This window comes from Schistosoma haematobium, chromosome ZW (assembly GCF_000699445.3).
Source record: "Schistosoma haematobium chromosome ZW, whole genome shotgun sequence".
In the NCBI taxonomy this organism is placed as follows: Eukaryota; Metazoa; Platyhelminthes; class Trematoda; order Strigeidida; family Schistosomatidae; genus Schistosoma; species Schistosoma haematobium.
In genome coordinates, this window is record NC_067195.1 from 65,752,579 (window position 1) to 65,777,769 (window position 25,191).

Here is a 25,191-nt window from a genome sequence, read left to right on the forward strand (position 1 = left end):
TAAAAAAGGAAATTTGTTTTCTTCAATAAACGAAAAAAGTAACAAACACACACACACTTCTTTTACGATTAATTAAAAATAAACTAAAGAAAAAAAGAAGTTAAACGTATTAATTAGCCTCATTTGCTCATCTACAATTGTGTATTATAGAAAAATGTCCTATAGTTCACATTAATTTCCTAGAATAAGTATGTTACTACTTAATTGAAATCATTTTAAGGTCATTAATAAATTCTATTCTGTATTTTGTTTTCTTTATCCGTTTTTTTTTGCTTTTTTTTCTCTTCATATAAAACAAGAAGAATTATGAATAGATTTGAATTAAGAATGAAAAATTTAGTTGTTTTGGAGAGAAGACAAATGAAACAAACAAAAAAGTCATTACAAAATTGTACAATTAGATTTTATATTTTGTCAAATAATAAATTGCCATGTTTTTTTTGTTGTTTAAAATGTAATACATATAGAGAGAATTTTTATAGTTTCTTATTATTTACTATAAGATTAATATAATCATTTTTAGATACTACTGATTTGTGTAATATATTAGTATGATGGCTTGGATACTGTATATCATGTTAATTAATTAATTAATGAACTAAATTGTGACTTACCGTTTTAAAAGACTAGTATTTGAACGAAGAATATTCGTTTCGATAAATTCTATTCAGGTTCTACAATTATATATCCAAATTAATGATCTGAAAAATGATTAGGTTAAGGGAAAAGTGGATCGTTTAAAGTATGTGAATTTAGGATTCTTAAACAAAATACAAATATTGAAATCATGAGTCAATTGAAGTAATACCACCATGGAAAATCTGAAAGCACTGGACGGCCGTTTCGTCCTAGTATGGGATTCTTCAGTAGTACGCATTCACGATCCCGGCCCCAGCGAGATTCGAACTCAGGACCTACTAGTTTCGCGTGCGGGCGCTTAACCATTAGACTACTGAGCCGGCATCCAACGGTGTTAATGTCTAACTTCAACCAATCCACGAAATCGCGCCACCGTATACCATTGGGGGGCAGGATCGTGGATGCGCACTACTGAGGAGTCCCACACTTGGACGAAATGGCCGTCTGGTGTTTCCAGGTTTTTCATGGTGGTCTAGCTTCAATTGACTCATGATTTCAACTATTGAAAAGACAATAAAATTGTTAATGTTGATATAGATAGAGTTTTAACTTGAATCTGCGTATATGTTAAGTGAAATTTAAGATCCATGATCAGAATAAATGTGGGTCGGATAGGGTGAGAGAAATAATAGTGCAAGGCTATATTGTATGAAAACTTAGTAAGATGTATTAAGGAGGGATAAATGCGAAGTGGATGAATCATGTATAGGGGAGATTAATAATGATGTCTAACCATTAGTAATAATAATAATACGAAGATTTCTGAATAAAGATAACAGAGATAATTATAATTGACTACGAAAGGTCGCAGTCAAATTTGGTCATTCAATAGCTAAGATTACTATTGATTATCGTTTTGTCAAATAAACGTTTAGTAGAAAATCCGATTTACGCAAACTAATACGAATTCGAAATCATAAAGTCTTACGCGTTTATTAGAAGTATATCAACGTTTTGTATCCCGCGATACTAAACCGTTAAATCTCATTATTTACTTTAAAAAATGCATTTTATGTAGACAACTGTCAAGGTAATGTTTATTAACATTTAAAATTTTAGCCAAATAGTACCTTTTTCTTTCTATGCTACTTAATCAACAGCTTTTAAAACCTGATTTCATACAGTCAAAGTAATCTGGATGTGTTGAATTAACATTTAATGTAACTTAATCAAAGTACACTAAGTCAGCTAGCTTAAAGTAATAGGTTTACTGTCTTTCAGGAAAGAGATCCTATACAATAATATGTAATAATATTTGATTTTTTTCGACCACTTTCATTTGGATGGGAAAGCAGGTTTATACACTTATCACCACTCAATAAATTCTACTGGAGTAATTCAGACAGTATAAATGTATAAGTATCACCAAAATCCTACTCCATCTTGATCAACAATGAAGAAACTAAGAAAGCTTGCTTCTTGATATAATTATAAAGAATAAGTATTTTTATACTATTTTATGTAGTAAATAATGTTCTTTCAATATATGGAACATCTAATTACATTGTGTAAACGTTACAAACATTGTGCAAATTATTCGTTTTTGATTAGATTTTTTCAGATCAAAAATTGTAATTGCATGAAAAGTATTTATCAAGTAAAAAAAATGATAGTCATATATAAGTTTTCTAAAGAAAATAGCTATTGAATAAAATACTACCCTTCGAATAAAAATATCGATTATAGTTATTAATTCTTATTTATTCATTAATTGACATTCACAGTTATAAACAGGTTCACCAAAACTATTAACTTGTAACTGAATTAAATTCACTTGGTGCTGTTTACTTATATCTTCCTATTGTTATTTACGACTGAAACTGATCAGTCACTAGTTGACATATGTGCATCCTGTGCGGATTGCCTCGATATAGCCTCAAATCACAAGCTTCTTAAGCAAAGACGAGTTCCAAATAGGATGAAACATGCGTTGTGAACTTCAATTCTAACCACTATCCATCTTTGCTTATAAATCGTGTAACTGAATTATTCTATTACATACAATAAGGTAACATGAATACAACTTGTAATTACATAAAACATTGACTATTAAAGAAAGGTATAAAAAATAATCGATATTCATCATTTTTATCCCTTTTTTTAGTTTTAAACCTATAAATCCTTTTAACTAAAGATTATTCATATTGACACCATGTTAAATAAATGATTGAATGATTGGTTAATAATTGATAATACAACAACAAAAAATGAGTGAAATATTTTAAAAATCTTACATGGAAACATCATATCATATCATAAATAAAATTTAATATCTACCTATCTATCCAATCAGAATATAAATATTAGTTTATTGGGAAAGATTTATTACTAAAATAATTAACCAATCAAAAAGAATTGTTTATTCATATTAGAATAATATTTCTCTTTATGTTACAAAAATATATTTTTTAAAACAAGGAAATACAAACAAATTTGTTACTCAACAAAAAAATAAACAAAAAAACACGCAAATAGGTTAGATTGATTTCTTATTGATTTTTGGATTATTGTTATTTTAATGAAACAATATTGATTTTGGGAAAATATTTCTGTCAATAAATGTATCCAAGTAAGTGGATCAAATTTGTCATTTTTCTCTAATGAATACTGTCTATTACTTTTCTGAAAATATTTTAACTTACATACATTGATCAATTCCTGCTACATATTCTTTTTAATGCTTCAAATTACAAGAGTTAATCAATAAGATGGGGAACTGATTACAGAATTTATAAATTTTTATGGTTACATTATTTACTCTCATAAATTTAAACAAAAGATAAAAGACAATATTTACAGAATATTCGAACCTTGTATCTATTATATTATATTATATACTTGGAAATCTTTAGAAAAAAATGAGTTGTCCAACAACAAGTCTTTGAAAGATAAGTTATTCTTGTATTGAAGTTGTCGTGGTGAAACTATAATTTATGGACGACCTTTGAGTGATGCCAAAGTGACCTGGAGAGTGTCTATCTACTTAATAGTGCTAAATGAAGGTTATAAAGCAGTTTGAAGAATAAAGAATGATTTACAGTTGATGGTTACGGCTAGGATTTAGATTTATGGTTTTCATCACGAATTGACATCAGCTAAAATGCCAAGACTCTATTTGGAAGAATAGGTAAGTGAAATTCACGCCAAAATCCAAGATCTGTTATCCTAAATCTGACTGGTTCGTTCATAAATTATAGTCTCATCGTTGTCGCTTTTTAAAATTTAACATTTTACTATTTAAAATCGAGTTGTGCAATTTACACTTTGTTGTCGTTTTCCAATTTATTTGTATCTAAAATGAAAGTGAATAACTAGAATAAGTTAATCACATAATGGAATACTTTTTACACTTGTTTTGTTGTAATAAAAACAGTGACGTTTTATTTTTATCCAAAGATGTAACTAACTGACTTTCTAAGCACAGTAAAAATGAAATGTCATTTCAACACTTTAATTCAACCTATCACAGTACATTTAAACACGACACTTTTATAGTTTTTGTGTTTTATTATTAGTATATCTGTACGGTACTTGTTAAAGTAGTCAATTGATTATCGAAATTAAATTTCTTTCCTTGGAGAACAGTATATCATAAGTAGAGTCAAACTGTAAAGTATGCAAATTCTTCTTGAAAGAGATATATAGCGTGAAACTTCAAGTTAGTTAAACAATATAAAGTAGTAATATCAAGATTACTTTATACGTCATATTATTTTGATATCGTTTATTATTACTGTATGTATCCAGAAAATACTATGGTACACTTTAATAATGCCACTTCCATTTATACTTGCATTTCATGTTTCAAATTATTATCAGCTCTATGATAAATGTTCAGTTAAAACAATTTATGAATCTCTTTATTCTACTAATGCATATTTACAGAATGGCTTTTGTGGAGATTTTAGAAATCTCACTGATTGAAATCATGAGTCAATTGAAGCTAGGTTTGTTGTGAGATATCAACTTACTGTCGACCAGCTCAGTGGTCTAAAGGTTAAGCGTTAGCGCGCGAGAGCGATAGGTCCCGGGTTCGAACCTCGCGGAGTGCGGGATCGTGGATGCGCACTGCTGAGGAGTCCCATACTAGGATGAAATGGCCGTCTAGTGCTTTCAGGTTTTCCATGGTGGTCTAGCTTCAATTGACACATGATTTCAATCAGTGTAATGTATAATTAATTTTTTAAATTTCTCTATTGGTTTATATCAATCTCACTATCTCTGCAGACTAGTATGTTTCATCTTACTGTATTAAGATTATATATATGGATAATTCTTCTTGTTTTCTCTATGTAATTTTGTTAATAGATTTTGCTGTATTTCACTACCACTTAGTAGATTTACTATCATGTTTCATCCTTACTTACTAAAATTAAGAAAGTGTATGTGTAACAGTAAACAAATTAGTTCTTAAACATCACGTCATTAGATATATACAAATAAACAAAGTGGTTATTCTTCTATGTGATTTGTAAGTTGGATAACGTATAAAACATTAAGTAACGATAAGATCAAATTTGAAGAAATGTTTTATTTTTTAGATTATCATATTGAAAGTCATTATATGTGAAAATCATATTTGAAATAATCTTAGCGATTGAAATTTAAATAATTCCAACGTTTCGTCCAGCTAACTTGTCTGGACTTCTTAAGGGTAATAATCAAAATCAAAATCATCAAAGAAGTTCAGACAAGTTAGCTGGACGAAACGTTGGAATTATTTAAATTTCAATCACTAAGATTATTTCAAATATAATTTTCACATATAACGACTTCTCTTTACTCGGCGCCCAATTTCTGTCAAACTATTCGTTCTCATCTTGACGAATATTCACATATCATATTTAAGTTGTATAGATAAGTTAGACTATGTATATCATCAATATATATTATCATATTGCTAAAACAGTCATTAAATCTTATTCAATTTAAATCGACTTGTTTATTCTCTATACAGAAATAGGTCATTCACTTATTATTTCATGCTATGAATCATTTAGGCTTAAATTTCAATGTTATTTATATGAGGTAAATCTAATCATAAACTCTATTATTTTTCTATTTTCACTTTTCTACTAATAAACTAAACACCACTTAGAGCAACAACATATTACTTAATTACAGAATATCTTAGTAAAATCTGTGAACAGTACAGTAAATACTTCATTTGTAACATGTCAATCAATCGACTTAGACTTGATTGCTTCTTCGTTTCCACCTCAATCATTTTCTGTTATCATTCTCTTCTCTTCGATCTTCTTAACCTTCTGCTGTTAGGCATTTCACTTTCGATTGATGATACATACTAATTATATCTATCAAGATCAGTAGTGCAAACCACAATACCAGTTGAATAAACGCGAGATTAAATGGTAGTTGAATAATTAAGTACTTACAAGCATATTTAGTTTTATTTACCTGATGAGAAATTCATATGTACACTTACTTGTGATTATATTTTACCAACTAAATCAAAGTACATTTTCATTTCAGTAAACCAATTGAGATGCATTTTGTTCAATTTAACGACTCACTGTAATAAGCGTTCATTCATTCTTATCTTAACATAGTTGTTTAAGTGTCATTTGCGCATAGTAAACCCATTCAACATTTTAAAGATCAAGAAATAGTTACGTAAATAAATATATTCAAACAGATAAGTGCTAGAGATTGGTTTAACCTGGAGATTATTTTCATTACAGAATAAACTCCATCGTAAAATTTCTAAACACTACAGAATATCAAACAACTTATCAGGGCCCACATCTATTGTGTACAACACAACCTCGTTTGAAAGTCAACTTAAATATATGAACGGTCAATTATCAGAGTAGTTTATGTGATCAGACCTTTTATTGATACAGTATGAGTAATAATATTCTTTAGTATGTTTTATCATCATAACCTCTTTTAGTATTACGCTCGTTATTGTATATTCGAGAGTAGAAATAACATTTTATTTTTCTATATAATTTATATACATATAGTGATAAAAGTTGGAATTATTGACTTGAAAATATAGTGAATACCATTTAAAAGAATCGCCAGATGGCAACTGAATAAATATTCTAGTTATTTTCGATAGTTATCCTGAATAAAGTAGAAATACATAATTATAAAAGTATTTACGTAACAATTAATGTAACTATGCACATATGTTCATCCAAAGAATTCACTTTTTTTTGTTGTTGTTATTATCGTTGTTGTTGTTAGATTGATAAGACTCATAAAATGATTTTCTTAACTATGCAAATACCTTCAATATTGATCGAGAAATGACTACTACAACATTTGAATGTTGTTCAATGTTATTTGAAAGTTATCAATTGTTTCCCCATTTTTCTTTTCTTTTCATAATAAACAACTGGTTTTCTTCATTGTTATGTTTCCGCTGAATGTTTCCTGTATTTTTCTTTAATACAATTCGAAATAAAATGTAGAACTGAAAATCACCAAAGAAATTATGGTCTACTGAATTTTTCAAGATTTTAAATTCTTCAAAAGTTACAATTAAATTTCACTCTCAACATATTTCATCTTGATAATGTAAAGAAAAATGGACAGTTGTTTAGTCTGCTAATGCAACTGTATTTTTTTTAAGCTTTTATTGTTTTTCTTCTTTGTCATTTCGTGGTTTCCATAATGTTTAAAATCCAACTTCAAAATTCAAGCTCACAGAGAATGCTTACTTATTTCTGAATAAGAATGAGAAGAAAAACATTTTACAGCTAATCATAGTGAAATTTGAGGTTAGAGATAGCGGAACACCTGTAATGAATTTGCTTGATGGTATTTTGGTAATAATAAGAACTAATCATCGTGATGTGTTGCTTTCACTAAAAATAAACTGAAGAATTATGAAAATAATATTTCGTAAGTAGAACTATACATTTCTAATACATTTGTATGTTTAATGTTTGGGATTTTATTATCACTTAAAGAAGTTCGAACTAATTTCCATATAAATAATAGTCCTCAAGCTGTCCCCAAATCCCCTGCTATGGCTGAGGGTGGGGGAGAGTCCGTTCTCCCTCTCGAAATGCTTTCATATGGCTACGCGTATACAGCCTCTGTCAGGGAAGTCCTACTCACTGCCTTCTCGTGTCGACGGTGTTTTTTACATAATCAACAGGACGAAAAGCGAATGTCCGGTGTTTTAACCGGGCCGGTGGACACGGAGAGTTTACTTAGGGGAGTTGGAAAACCCTGACTCTAAAACAATGATGTACATGGGCTCCAGTATCCTGAAGGAACAAATGGCGTATGAACCAATTATTGGTCACCGGCTACCGTGGAACTGCATCTCCGGATGTTGTCCCATTGCCTTGTGGATCAGACCTTTAGGTCGAAGGCTCCGAGTGTGGCTCCCTAAGAAGACTACCTGTTTTGGTCTGGGTACCCTTGGAGTATCACAGCCCACACAAAAATCAAATGACATGCGTGGCGCATATGTATTGGGTGGCCCTCTGGACCAGTATTTATGTGTTCAAGTAAATAAATAATTATTAACAAGAGGATGGATCATAATTTCTGATTATAGCTATAGCTAAATATATATTCACAAGGTTGATTATTTACAACAAGAAGTTATGAAATGTTACATGTTGAAATGGTTTGTGTTATTTGATTGACAGATCAACTATTTGAGTATTAACCACTTGTCATTATCTAAATATTGATTGGTAGACCTATTCAGGCTTAAATTTAATTTATAGCCAATTGTTTAAGAAAAAATTTGACATAACAGGATAAATTGGTGATATTACGTTTTTTTCTTAATTCAATTTAGTTGTTGCAAAATGTTATTTTCCTTTTTAATTCAGAATGATAACTGATAAGAATAATTTTTCCTTCCATTTTTAGTGTAATTATTAACTAGACAAAATTGATTTCATTCACTTGGTATTGTTTTACTTGAATCTTTCCATTGATATTTAGGACTGCAATTGAACAATCTCTTATTGGCATATGTGCATACTATGTGTATTGCCTCGACATTGCCTTAATTTACAAGCATTATAAGGAAGAACGGATAGTGGCTAGCACTGGAATCCGAAACTTGCGTTTCATCCAATTTAGGACTCGTCAGTTGGATATACCTGCATCCCAGAGTTGATGTTCACTCCGGACTCGAATGCAGTTTTATTCAGTATAATATGCCGCATGTTATTCTGTTATAGTTCTGAGCATTTTTGTGACTTTATTTTTTTACAATTAATAACCAAATTGGTTTGCATACCGGTATATAAATGAGTATGTGCGTGTTTTCGCCTACAATCATAGATGTTTGAGGGAATAATCCTTCACTTGTACTAGTCTTTGGTATTCCTAATTACTATCACGGGAATTGTAGTGGGTTCCCTATTTCAAGTACAAGTATTAAGCGTTGCGGACATATCAGAATTTTTAGAAATTTAGATCGTATATTTCTATGTTAAATTATTTGAGTTAAGTATTTGTTGTCTAGTTAAAATGTACCAGCATAAAACATGACAATTAAGATTTAGATGGTGGTTGGAGGTAGTCAACAGAAAACCCTGGACCCGGGTTTCGTGCTACTTGGCACTCGTCAGCAAGGTGTACCTGTAATATTGAGGGAACTGGTGCTCCCTGGGTCCAGGGTTTCCTGTCGACTACCTCCAACCACCATCTAAATCTCAATATATAGTGCCCGCAGTGTTGAGCCACCTAGACTGGTGGCCACATTGCAACATGATCGATAGCATTCGATCTGCACTAATAAGGACTAGACAAGCATGACATTGATCACCACCCAGTGATCAATCAATTGTGATGAATTAATTAAACTCTTTTAAACTTACATTTATCTTCATGTTAACTAAAACAAAATGGAAATGAAAAGAGTTCGTTAATGGTCTACATTGCATAAGAATAAAAACAATGAAAAAAGCTAAATATTATTAAACTATCATTAACTGAGGTGTATAACAAATTCCCTATAGAAACTAATTGATTTGATATTATATTTATACATAAAAAATACTTGAAATTGACAGAATTTTGGAGAGGTACCTTATATTTAAACTTTTTAATGTTCAAATATACACGTTAATATTCAAATAGTACATCAATAAAGTATGATTTATCATTCAAAATATAACTTATAAAGAATCATCACAAAGATTTCACTCTTGGACTATCATTCCGATGGTGAACATTTCTTCGAAACGTAAGAGTGTTCTGTCAATTTTTTCCCGAAAAAAATATTTTATGTAACACCTTCCATGTGAATTTTTGTGTAAATTTATCTATATTTTTTTGGGATAATGATTATCGTCCAAAACAGTTACATAATTCGAAGAATTATTTAGAAGTACAAATATTAGATTACTGTCCTAACACAAAAATTCAATGATTCGAACGATTATGTATGTGATCTTTTACTGTAGTTTTACAAAGTTTTCATGTATTCGACATTGATTCACAATAGATATTATTTCATATCTAGTAAAAATGTATTTAACTCAGCTTTTGTTTTACAAAAAAGATGATTTTATATTATTTGACCATTGTCTCAAAAACATAAATTAATGTAAATAAATTTCATTGATTGAAATCATGAGTCAATTGAAGCTAGACCACCATGGAAAACCTGGATGCAGTGAAATCAGTGAAATTTCTAAGATCGCCACAAAACCCGTTCTGATAATAATCATCTGCTCACTAGTGACTGACTTCAAGAGATATTCCTGGAGTTCTAGTGAGAAGCTGTTACCAGTGGGGTTCAACCAGGTCTGTTGTGAGATATCAATTCACTGAAGACAATGATGTAAGGTGGCGCAATTTTGTGGATTAGTTGAAGTTAGACATTAACACCATTGGATGTCGACCAGCTCAGTGGTCTAGAGGTTAGGCGTTAGTGCGCGAGAGCGAGAGGTCCTGGGTTTGAATCTCACGGAGTGCGGGATCGTGTATGCGCACTACTGAGGAGCCCCACAATAATACGAAACGGTCATCCAGTGCTTCCAGGTTTTCCATGTTGGTCTAGCTTCAATTGACTCATGATTTCAGCTATTGAAATTACTAAAATCTCCACAAAACCCCTTCTGATAATGTAAATAAACCGTTATTCATACTTAAGATCCGATCCAAATTGAAATCATCTAATGGAAACTAAACAAAGTGGTGATCATAAAAGAAATTAACTATGTAATATGATAAAATAAATTCTTTAAATGTATTTCATGTATTCGAGAAGCTATATTAGGGCTCTTAATTTGTTATCAGTTCAACAATTTTCATATCTTAATAAGTGAGATCATGAGTCAATTGAAGCTAAACCACCTGGAAGCACTAGACGACCATTACATTCTAGTGTGGGACACCTCAATAGTGCGCATCCACGACCTTACCTCGTGAGATTCGAATCCAAGACCTTTTCATATCGTCGACGCTCATAGGTTTCTTATTAATTCCTTATTTTGCAACAAATTGTTACATATTCTGTTTAAAGATGATGAATTTACAAAATCTGTAAACGGGCTAGACATTTTCTCCTTTTATTTGAATTGTGTTTTATTGCCTGTTAAGTGATTATTATGATTTATGTAAATAAAAATAATTTCTTAGATTACGTATGCCAGATTATCTATGCAGCTTGGCTGACAGCATATATATTCATACTTATAGATAGTTTAAAAGTTCAAAAACCTTATCTTAACAGTATAGTCCCATATGTTTTATAAACAATCTTCACTTCAAAATAATACTCAAAGAAAATCCATATAAATATTTTTGACCAACTGATGCAAACGTTGTATAACTTAGTTTATAAAATTGAAAGCAAAATTAATGCTTTTTACTGTAAGTTAACGAATTACTACAGAGGATATGCTGAAACATAAATATAAGATATTCCTTATTTTAAAGGAATACTAATCGAAAGATCACTGAAATCAATTGTATTGGAAAACTATTTAGTCAGGGTTTTCTACACTTTATAATTCAATAATCATTAGGATCTATTAAAAATGAATTTTATATGAACCTCACAAACCGAGTCAGATTTCAGTAGTCTACCTTTTTAGAGCTCAGTCGTAAACGTATCCATCATTTAATGTCATCATTGACCAATCAGAGTCTTCTTGCGTTTAAATGGTTAATATTTAGACAATAAGACGATATTTTAGTATAAGTCTGGAAACGAAAGAGAACAAGCTTCTGTCGGTCAGCAATAACTCTACCTTCGAATTACTTAATCACACTGATTTAATTAGACAACGAACGTAATTATGGGATTTTATAATAAATTATCTTGTGAAAAAATTAGTCAGTTACCTTCTTCAGTATTTTTAACAGTCCAAACAAAGTTAATATTACTTGGGCCATTGATTGTTGAATAAGGAACAACACGGAATATTTATTGTGCTTTCATTTTACTTGTACAGTGTAGTATAAAATCAGAGTAATGTTTGCTAATTGTACTGAAGACTGTCCATTTCACATTGGATAACATCAAACAACTGAGTTATATTAAGAGCAATCTTGTTGGAGACGTTAGATCCTCATAACTCATATTTTGTAATTTTATCTTTGTGGAGCTTGTATAAAGATGTATGCTTAGGCATTTCTTACCACCCACGCACATAGTCGATTGACGAACTTATCGATTAAATGTTTAAAAACTTCTATGGCAATATCGATTATATATATTTGTATAAATACGCTTGATTTGTGTGCCTGATTGACCTGGTATCTTCTGGTTGCCTGTAGAATACACTTTCTACATCTTACCAAGACTTCTGGATCGAGTTAGCTGAGTTGGGGATAATGGACCAGTATAGCCTATCGAGTCTCTGGTTGCTTAATTCTTCGTTCCGTTCTGAGTAAGACGAATTAGTAGTAGCATTGAAGCTTGACGAACATAACAAATCTATCGATTGAATTAATAAATCATTTAAGAGAATTATTGAATAAAATAAATAATTCTGACATTTATTCATTTCATAATTACCCTTTCATTATCTCTTTGATTATATCATTAAAGAATATCACAATTATTTTCTCTAGTATAATATAATATTAACCTAATTAGAAAAAAAGCAATCCCATTTTCTTTTAATAAGCAACATTGAATCAAAAACATATTTATTCACTTCACCTTAGAAATGAAACAAATCGTTTTTTTTTTCAAATCTAGGTCAACTATTTAAGTTGTAAATTGATGCATCGGACAACTTTGGATATAATTAGTCTAAAATACATTAACCTTTATCTTATAGAGTTAAAACATTTAGGCTTTAATATGTCATATTTATTTGTAAAGTCTACTAAATTGAATAAATTGTTGAATTCGATAAAACAATTGCTTACCATTAAATCTAAAGTTTTTTCATTCTCTTGATCAAATACAAGGTTATGGAAGTACACTACAATAGATTTCCTAAACTAGGACAAAACAGTTTTTGAGTATTTACTAACTTTCAATTACAAATAAATATATTGATATCATACTGTGATGAGTAGAATGAAAAGATTTTCTAGATAAGTATAAGGCGGCCTGTTTGAATATCTGGGCTACCTGTTCCCACCATTTGGATATTTCAACAAGTTATCTGTTTTCTTGTTTGTTTTAACACATTATTGTGCCTATTAGTCTCATAACCTATTCACATGCGTTTGTGTAAAGTTTATGACATTTCACCGTACAAAATACAAAAGAACCCAGAGACATCATGGTTGCTAACGATATGCATCGAAAAGAATATACATTATTCAGATGTTAATTCCTGAACTGCTAACATTCAACTGGCGACCATTCAATATTTATCGTCAGGATCGACCAATAAATAAGAAACGGAAACTTGTTGAAATACTTTGTGCTGAGAATTCTGTTGTACCAAAAATAAAATATCGAATAAAGCCACTAATAATAATAATAAACTATGGATTTAGTTATATAAAACAGCGAATTTGACTCAATAATTTCAGCAACTTAAATATTTTTATTCAAATGCTAAGTGTATTAAATTTCTATAAAATCATATTGAAATACAAGCAGATTGATCGTTCTTTATTCAACTAATTATATTGATCCGTCTCCAAAATTACTTTGATGACCATTATTCCTTCCCATTTAAACGCCTTCTAAACAAACATCACCATATTTAAATATTAAATAAATAAATTTATTAAAAAAAAACAAAATTGTAATGTAAATTAGATAAAGCAGTAGTTATTAATTTTATTTCAATACCACGACAGGTCTATTTTGAATGATTATAATCAGAGAAGGGTTATTGTGGATACTATAGTAATTTAATAGTTGGATCGATGAATCAATTGAAGCTAGACGACCATTGAAAACCTGGAAGCATTAGATGGCCGCTTCGTTCTAGTATGGAACTCCTCACCTGTACGCATCCATGATCCCGCCTCGCGGGATTCGAACCAAGCGCGAACGTTTAACCAAATTAGAACGAAACGGCCGTTCAGTGCTTTCAAATTTTACATGGTGATCTAGCTTCAACTGACTAATGAATTCAACTATCAAATTATTTTGAATGAACTACTTATTAGATCATTTAATCCTGATAAATAAAATATGTTCGAGTTTTATTATTGAAAAAAATTATGTACTTTAGTAAGATAACCAAAGAAGGTTAAACAAAGATACACTTACCTAAATATCATTTCCATACTGTAGCCTATTCTTTAAACAATATAATAAAGCATAAATGGATAGTACAATTTCAATTATTTTTTATTAAAAATAACTGGTTTTTAAAATTCTTTTTCAAAAACAAAATATACTATTTACACTGATTGGAATTATACTCAGAACAATTGAAGTTCTGCTTCAAAGTAAACCTTAGAATAAACATTTTCAAATTGTTTAACATTTGAATCTTATAAAAATTAACTTAATTATTTGAGAAAATGGGATTAACAACCTTTTCTAGGAAGTTTTCATCTTGAAACAGTTCATTAATATATCGGATTTAGATACTCGAATGTTTACATGAACTGTCAGGATAAAATATTCAGACTGTTAGTTTTTATTAAAGAAAATGAATTATAAAATAAGTATCAGAAGGGGCTTTGTGGAGATTTTGGTAAGTTCAATAAGTGAAATCATGGGTTAATTGAAGCTAGACCACCATGGAAAACCTGGAAGCAATGGACGGCCGTTTCGTCCTAGTATGGGACTCTTCAGTAGTGCGCATCCACGATCCCGCCCCCACCAAGCGAGATTTGAGCGCTTAAACATTAGACCACTGAGCTAGCATCGAACGGTGTTAATATCCAACTCCACCTGCTGAGAAGTCCCAAACTAGGACGAAACGGCCATCCAGTGCTTCCAGATTTTCCATGGTGGTCTAGCTTCAATTCACTCATGATTCCAACTACTGAAATAAAAATAAGTGTCAAATTAGTCACGTACGTGAAATTCTTTTTAACAAATTTTTAAACACTCAATTTTAAGATTGAAAAACGTGTAACTTTATCCAGAATAGAGTTGAACTTGAGAAACTTCACTAAAATGAGTAATTTTGTTTAGAAGATCAAATTCTTAAGTGAAAAGAAGTGCATAAATATGACCGATTCGAAGTAACCATTAAAGTTCACTTACACATCTTCCTTATTGTCATGGCGATTATTCAGATGTGGCTAATATGAAATCTGAAAAAGTTCTCCAAAGCAACTATCTGTAATGCTAAAACATGTTGGTTGTTTGGATTTTCTCATCAATGTTTAAGACTTCACTCGATCAGTCTCTTTCAGCAAATATATTTAGCTAATAACTTTTGAATAAGACGGAACACGAATACTCGGTTTCATTACTCACCAACATCCACCTCTACTTACAATGCGTACAAATTTGGTCGCCCTTAGAAAAGTCTTGGATTTGGCTTTACTTTCATATTCGTTTTGAGGCCTAATAAAATTCAGAAAATATGAATGTTTGAAATAGACAATTTGTTGTACTATTGAACAAGTACATCAAAATCATACACTTTCCCAGATTTCTTTCCTAATATTTTAATGTTTTATCTCAATACATATGACACAAGTATTGATTATACATTTGGTAATCTGAGTTTGATTTTCATTCAATTTCATACCAATATGTAAACAACTTTTGTGTTTGTTACTGTGTCTGTTATTTACCAAACTGATTTTTGTTTTTATGGTTAGTTTTTTTATTTAAATGCAAAATAAAAACCTATTGAAAATAGTTTGACCTTCAAATATGACATCAAAACAATCCAAATTTAAAAAGGCCATTAACGTAAATAAACAACTGTAGGTGTTACTTTCATGTCTTTTTTCCTAAAGACATTAGTGTCACACATATGTTGTTTAGTAGATTGTAGAGATCTTGAAATGAAAAAAATATGCATTGTGAGAATTAAGTATATTTTACCAATAATTATTGCTTCAGTCAGACAAAAATTTCAAAGTACTTAATACCCCAACTAAAACAAAATGTGCAAGACTTAATTTCATCTTTGATTTCGTCCAAACTTTGTAGACTTTTCATTAAACTTAAATCCTGTATTTATATATGCCCCATTTGTGTTTATATTATTTCAGAGATGATGTAGATTCAAAACCGAACATGTAGTAAGGATATGGTTTACCGAATTCTTAGAAGAAATAGTCATTAAAATGACTATTATTATTATTATTAGAAGTGGAAGAAAAACTAAACTAGAATGTATATCGAAAGATTGGAAGTCTACCATGGTCATCTCATACCGTAGTTAGACATCGGAATAAATTAAGAGGCTTCTAAACAACTATGATATAAGAGTGTATTTTTGGGCTTGTGACACCATAAGGTCGGCATTAGTCAAGGTTAAGGATGGATTTTAAAAGGAAGAACAATAGAATATTGTCTATGATATCAACTGTCATCATTGTAATGCAGTTTATGTGGGAGAAACTTCAAGACAATCGAATGTGAGGTTGAAGGAACAGAAACAGTGTTCGAAAAATGTTCCTAAATTCTCGTTTGATCTAAAGAATCTTGAGAATAAGTCGGTTATAGCGTTACATGCATTGGAATCAGGACACAACATCAATTTTGAATGGACCAATATACTTCAGAAACGTTTTGACACACATAAAGAATGATTGACAGCGAAGCGCTGTATATATGGGCGAATAAGATCAGCCTGAACAGAAGGATGGTATTCAACTAGCAACTACTTGACAAGTATTCGTTAACATGTAATTGGACCCTTTTACTATCTAACCTGTTGATTTCACATACATCGTTATCCTGACTGAAATTAGTGTGGGTTATTTTAGCAATACAATTATGTATTCGATGATTCTCACTTTACATACACATCGATGATTCAGAAACAATTTTTCAACCTTTAACTTGCACTTTTATTTTTCCTTCATATAAAAACAAAATTAACATCTAATACCAACTACTAATAATTCAATCTAACACATACATACACACAATTCGTTCAATCATTTATATTCACATCGTGAACTTTTCACATGATTCACATTTAACCGACTCATGTTAAAAGACTAATATTTGAACGAAGAATATTCTTTTCGATAAATTCCCTTCCGAAAAATGGCCAGGTTAAGGGCAAAGTGCATCGTTTAAAGCGTGTGAATTTAGGATTTAAAGCAATTAGTCCCCTTGATAAATTTCGATAGTGTAATAAGAAGACGATTATCAGAACTATATGATATATTAGCGCAATACATTTCAAACAATCTCATACATAAACGTGTTAAGAACATTTATATATAACTTCCACAGGTTGAAATCACCAGTCAATTGAAGCTAGACCACCATGGAGAATCTGGAAGCAATGGACGGCCGTTTCGTCCTAGTGTGGGACTCCTCAGCAGTGCGCATCCACGATATATAAAATTAAAGGTCAGCTAGACTAGAAATGAACGGTAAGAGGAGACAAGGATAATAAAGAAATAATGTGAAAACAATATGAAACCTCATCACGTGGTTAAAAGTTTGCAGCATCTGTAGGCATAGTACAAGGTTGTACAAGAACTTTGACTTCACCGACGGCCTGTTCTTTCCAGGCTTTATCGACATGACGGTAGGCACGGCAACGTCGAAGGAAAATACAAAGCTCCTCTTCTTTTCCAGTCTTAATCTCCGAACTATGCAAATTGAACGAGATCAAGCTTTATTACGTCTATTTTCTAATCAAAAATTACCTGTTATTTATCCGTCAGAACTTAATCCATCCATTTTACCCGAAGGTGAAACTGTCAAAGACCAAAGCCAATCATTTTCCGATGTGTAGTCAGCAACATTAAATCTTTCAAAGATGAAAACTACCTCGTCTCCTGGAAATATGAAGAATTCCAAATTAGAACAGTTACTTGTTGTCTCAGCAGAAATTGCCCCTAACACAGAAGTCTCCATTGTTCCCGAAACCCCTTCTAAGCCATCGACTGAGAAAAGTGTGAAAGTTGTCAATAAAAATGAAGCTGTTCCATCATCATTATCTACACCTCTTTCTTCTAATAATCCTACTTCTATCATTAGTAGTAAACCATCAAATATAGCTTTTAATTTGACAAGAAATCAGATTGCTATCAGTTCAACTGTATCATCATTAGTAAATTCTACATCAGTTTCAAATGTCAAAGAAGATTATCCAAACACTACTACGTTCCAACAATCTTTCTCACTAGGGATGAACCCAATTCAATAGCCCTTATTCACTCAACCAAATATCACGTCAGCTTTCACTGTATCTTTAACTGCCAATGATAGTGGTAATCTATTCGTAAAATCTACTTTATTTAAACCGCAAACACCATCATAATTGCTGATCGTGAGTACATCTAGTGGCGGTGCTTCTATAGCTCAATCGTCTGCACTATTCGACCTAAACAGTTCTAAAGTCACTAATCCAGTTTTTCAAAATACTGAACCTACTATCACTACGACTAATAATTCTATTATAACATCTGTCACAACAATCAATGAAACAAGTTTCATCAATTCTAATCCAGTTATTCCTACTATCAGTTCATTGTTCAATCCTTTAGTTATTCCTAAACCTATTGTCACCAATCCATCGAATGATTTCAATAATGCTTCACCATGTAAAGAAACAGATGAAATTTAGAAAGAAAATCTTGTTCCAAACATCTCTTCAGTTAACTTGCCTCAAACTACTACTGTTTCTTCTAAATCACCTGGACTATCCTCACTTTTACTAGCTCCAGTATGTGGTAGTTCAGGTATAATGTTTGGGTCTGGACAAAGTCAAGTTATCAGTACTGTCACTACCAATACTGCGATAAGTTCTTCATTAAGTTCTCTTTACACTGGTATACCATTGAACACTACAAGTACAATAATTACAAATTCAAATACTACAACAAAGTCCAATGTTACATTCAACAGTAGACCATTATTCGGTGCACCAAATTTGGTTACAGCCACTACTGTTGTTTCATCAACCTGCAGCACTGGTACAAATATCTTTTTGTTTGGCAATGCAAATCAGTTGTCTTTCTTCGATTAATACGGAATATGTAACCACCGTTTCACATGCGAATACTGTGATTTGTCTCACTGGAATTCCTATTTCGAAAAGTGAGGCTTTCAATAAAACACTGACTAAATCCGTCTCTTCAGTTTTCGGTGGTCTTTTTGCGGAAGCGGCGACCGTCAATTCTCAACAGATTACATCTAATTCAGCTAATTGGGGTGCTGGCCTCTTAGGCTCACCTATGGGATCCGATACACAACCTACAAATAATTTATTCTCTGTGTCAAGCTGAAGTCTTGGTGGAAATTCAACACCTCAAAATTCTGCACAAAGTGCTTTTGGCAAAGCATTTAGTAATACAGCTTTTGCAAATCAAGCTACCTCTACTTTATTTCGCTCACCTAATTCAAGTACCCAGAATAACATTATTTCTGGAGCGAGTCCATCATTGTCAAATCCTCAATCTAGTCTTTTCAGCAGTTCAATTTTAGGTTCATTTTTGTTTGGTTCTCCTACAGCTGACATGTTTTGTACTCAGTTCTGGATTCGTTTAATTGACCTTAAAATCCAAACCATTGTCACTTATTTCCTGTCACCTTTTGTGTGAAAAGAATATGTGTGGTTTCGTTTGAATCAATGAATTTTTAATCAAAAATAAAACGTTATATTTTCGATAGCCTTGAAAGATAAAACGTGACCAAACACCTCATAACAATCAATACAAACATAAATTGATGAGGAATTTTATTTTCGTGTACTATAATGTCAGTTATCTCCCCTTTTCAGAGACAAACATTGTTTAATGGTCTCACTGGTAAAAAGTTAATCTAATCTCATCAAGGATGAAAAGTCACATTTCTAAACTTAATTACTTGCAAACTGAATTATTATTATTATTATTATTATCATTATTGCTACACTAGTTGTATAATGTTCATTCATAGCAATTTTTCAGGTACTCTGCTGTACTTAATCGTAAGACCAGTTTACCAATTATATTTTAACCAGTTAGTATTTCATTATTAATTTTCACCCAAATCTACTTTATTCTATAACATAGTATCTAAATGTAAAATGATAACTGTAATCCTAATTCAGTTTCAAGAGCTGAGGATTAAACAGTAATATAATGACTTGCATAAAATCCATGTAATAAACTAAGCTATTCTGATTTAGATGGTGGTTGGAGGTAGTCAACAGGAAACCCTGGACCCGGGTTTCGTGCTACTTGGCACTCGTCAGCAAGGTGTGCCTGTAATCTTGAGGGAACTGATGCTCCCTGGCCGATTCGATCTCGTGTCACCCAGCTTCACAGTCAGAGACGTTACCACTGAGCTATCCGAACCGCGACTGACCTCCTGTAGGACTGAGATGTAATCACAATTGATTGATCACTGGGTGGTGATCAATGTCATGCTTGTCTAGTCCTTATTAGTGCAGGGTTTCCTGTTGACTACCTCCAACCACCATCTAAATCTCAATATATAGTGCCCGCAGTGTCGAGTCACCTAGACTGGTGACCACATTGCAACATGATCGATAGCATTCGATCTGCACTAATAAAGACTAGACAAGCATGACATTGATCACCACCCAGTGATCAATCAATTGTGACTAAGCTATTCTTCTATTTATGTGAAATGCGAAGGATGATTTATGAAATATTTAACAGGTATTATGGTTACTATCTAATTCGAAATCAATGATTATTTTACCATGATGATGATTTACATGAAAGCTTAGTTATATACACTTGAAAAATTGAGAATAATTTTCAATCGTACATTAGTCTTGATTTAAGTGTAACATAAATCTACTAAACATTAAGTTTATTTTATAATGTTTTTTTGTTGCTGCTAATATTAACTCTATAAATAAGTGTTGACCGAATTAAAACTTCAAATTTTAAAAATCCTTTAGTTTTAGCGTAGATCCATGTTCTTCACATGTGATTTTTTCTCATTTAATAAAACAGTATTTAGAGCAATAAGCTCTTTACACTAAATACTATTTATTCATCCAACAACTAAGGTCATTAAGATAAAATCTAGGTTAATAATCAGGCTACAATTAAAAAAGAAAAAGATTTAACTCTAATCGACAAGAAAATTATGTGAATGCCAATTAACCTCATTTTGGGATTTAGTTTATTATTTGGGTTTATTACTAATTCTATTGTATTGAAATGTGAATAGTATCATTAAGGTTATGAAATAAATGTTTCAATTAAAAATGCTTTGATAATGAGTAGAAACTTCATATAATTTTTCATAAAACGTTCATCCTGTTTCGTGTTATACCTTTTGATCATAGGCAGTATTGTTTAATCGTGCAACAATATAGGACTTTGAAAGTAGTGTTTAGATAAAAAGCAAAACAATATAGAACAAAAATTTTCTTATCAAGTTAAAGGTATCCCGATGCTCGAATAACTTATACGTGCTTAACATAGTAACCGACACTGCACAGGTATAAAGTCCTTAATAGGACGAAATGAGTGTTTTAGTTTCCAATACTAACCTCAAATCAAATATTATTAGTATTTCTTCATATTTATGTGGATTAAAACAAAATGTTACACTAGTAAATTCAAACCTATTGCAATGTTATTTAATTAGATAATTTGTGAAGATAAGTTCATTTTAGAAAAAAAATTGTCTCGAAATGAATTGATGCAATAGTAAAAATCAAATAAAACTAGAATATTATCAGAAGTTAGTTATGTGGAGATTTTAGTAATTCTAAAGTTGAATTCATTAGTCAATCGAAGCTAGACAACCATGAAAAACCTGGCAGCACTGGACGGTCGTTTCATCTTATTATGCTTAATCGTTCGTGTACGAGACCGATAGGTCCTAAGTTCGAATCTCAGAAAGCGTGATCGTGAATATACACTCCTGATGAGTCCCATACGATGACCTAAATGTCTGTCTAGTTCTTTCAGGTTTCTCATAGTCGGCTAGTTTCAATTGACTCATGAATTCAAGTATAAAACTAAAATATATTTTGAAAGACACATTTCTATATATTTTGTATTTACTTATCAAAATATTTAAACATTGATTTTACACATCATTTTTGTTTTGATAGAACAATTCTTTTTTAATCAATATACCAAAAGAGATTTATTTTAGTGAGTAAGATGGTTATAAAATGAAATTACATTAAGAAAAGCATTTATGTTTGTTTGTATTTAGGGGTAATTGTTTTTAATGTATATTCATAAGCCTAAGAGTACAATCATAATATCAGTAAATTGGTTTAAAATGATCTAAATATTACTTTGTTATGATATATATACTCATAAATAGAAGTTCACTGAAATCAATTTTTTTTCCTTAGTTGAGGTCATTCAAAAAATGTTATTAGTCAAACGTTTATCTTTTCATCTTCTTTAGAATATTCATTCAATAATACAAAGAACCTCATACGATGTTATAACTCTTGAGAGGGTTCTAAACGTTTTTATTCAATTAGTTCATTTTACTATGGATATCAAAATTTAGCTTACCAAGTTATTATTAGGAAATTCAAAATGATATTCTACCCAACTACTCATGTTTTACAAGTCATTGATAGTTACTTACAATTAAAACACATAATGTATCCATCGAAACACCCCCACCCAAAAAAAAAATTAATACATACTTCATAATAAAATAAAAGAACAATAATCTTGGATTCCATTGATGACCACTATCCATTTCTGCTTATAGTAATCTTATATGCCTATCGAACACTAAAAGTATAGCAAAAATGAAAAAAAAAACATTATTTCAAACTACTCAATAAACCAGTATGTTTGTACTGAAGGGCATGTGATTATTGCTGACATTCTAGCCTATTGTAAAATAAGTTATTAGACTATAAATAAAACGAAATGTATATGAAGATAACTAATTTGGATATGTCCACCAGGTTAGTATGTTAAAAAGAAAAACAATTCAACAATTAAACTCAGTAGACATTTGTTTAAAGGAGATTGAGTTACTAAGTATTGTTTTCTCTTCACATTAATTTATATGATATACGTAATAAGATCTACTGACATTCAGTAATATGTAACGACAATTAAGAATAGTCATATAAATGTATATGTACTATGAATTAATAGAAAAGATTTTTAACAAATGCTTTTGTTAGTATTCCACTCTTTGAGCTGGATGATTTACTTGCAAAGCAATCATTGTCATTAAAGCAAACAACATAGGGGTCTACTTTAAACTTGAACTCTGGATAATTATTCTTAAACGTTTTGAAAATTAGCAGAATTATTACTTCAAAATGAGAACAAATTATTAGATTGATAGATCAATAGATAGATAGGTAGACGGAAATAAATTACATATGCCTTGGTTTAATCATCGCACAGCATACCAACACATGAGATAAATAGAGGTGATTACATTAATGTTTTTGGGAACACTGACGTCAGGAATGTAATCGAAAAATAAAAATATTCCGAAATGAACACTAAAAGTGGAGGATAAATAATGGACATTGCTAAGCTACTGGTTTCGAGTTTTGTTACATAATTTGAAGAAATACAGATTATACTAATCTGATATATCTTGACCATAATTTTTCATTTTGCACAGTATATCAGTCCAACTGGCAATGAATTTAAGAATCGGTCCCATAACTTGCCAACTCATGATGTACTGATGACATTTAAGAAAATAAATACCCAAAGTACTTGAAATAAATTGTTTCAATATCCTCAATAAACTAGCTACAATACACACACTGTATCAATGATTGTTACTGAGTTGATGAATATTCTTAAAGAATTTTACGAAAAGATTGAATTTTATGCACATTCACCCCTAATATACGAATATAAAACTTTAAAAGTTGTCAACATGGCACTTTTTCCTCTTTTTGATGATTTATTCAATGACATCGATATCACTATGGCACTGACATTATGATTTTCAATTTTACTAGATCTAGCTTACAATAAAACTGGTGGAAAAAAAGTTAAATTTTATTGACATTGAACTTAAATCTTTCTAATAGCTGTTTACGCTAAAATATGCTTATGTTTTTCATGTTCTTTTATTACTTATTGTACATTTTGATATATTATGACAACCGTTTGACATTACTTTTAGTTAAGTAAGGATATGAATAGTTTAGAAAACGTTATTAGTCTAATTCCTCTAGTTTTAGGTGCTTTTTCACTAGTACACAAGCTAAAAATGAGAATTGTTAGGATATATGAGTTTCTTTCTTTTATCTCATCACTGTCTTAATAATGAGGAATTCTTGTCCTTCATAGTGTCTAGCTGAACCATTGTATACCGATAACATTACACTGGGTGACTTGAATCTAGTAAACTGAGAAAGTCAACCTTACGGCTATGATGATGACCTTAACTAAAGCTAACGAAAAGGTTATTATACTTCAAAAGTAAGGATTTGAAGACTAATAAATCTTTGTTAATCTGTTTATATTTATACTGAAAAAGATGATAGTATTGTAACATAACTTGAACTGTACTGACTACCGATCGAACAGCAAATGAAATACAAATTATATATGAATCGTGTGACCATATATATGCAATTGGTTAATATTTTTCCACTTGAATAAATAAATCAGATTTACATATATATTTCTGATCAGTATGCTTCTAGAAATTATGCGACATTTCAGGAAATTTTTAGACTCTCGATTTTGATATATTTTAAATCAAATTTGTGTTGTATTTGTCTATTTGAACTGATATAAGTGTGTGCATGTCAAACCATTCACAGCCTGTTTGTATTCATGCACACGTCAGTGAAGGAGGCGTCAAATTTATTCAATACACTGTTACAAGTGGTTGACATAAATTCAGTTGTAAATGATGTTAGGATATATTTTGCTATTATGTCTGTCAGTCAGCGCTGAATAAAATGAAATGATTTCATTTGCTTGGAAGATTCTGAAACATTTGGAAATCCAAGTCCTCGTTTCTGGAATTTTATTAAGTGGCAAAGTGACACGAGTTTCGCTTTTTTATGATGATTTTATAGTGATATGTCGATATACTGGACATTTTTTGTTGAACAACCAGTTTCATAAGAAGCAGATATG

General features: G+C 30.9%; 1 protein-coding gene across 1 annotated transcript in view; it reads left to right on the top strand.

Moving 5' to 3' along the window:
- The first annotated feature begins 3,141 nt into the window (after positions 1-3,141).
- Positions 3,142-25,191, top strand: part of MS3_00004172 (uncharacterized protein) — a 55,838-nt gene continuing 33,788 nt past the window's right edge. Inside the window, exon 1 of the mRNA XM_051212072.1 lies at positions 3,142-3,766. The gene's annotated coding sequence lies outside the window, so the exon portion shown is untranslated. The remainder of the gene's footprint in view (positions 3,767-25,191) is intronic.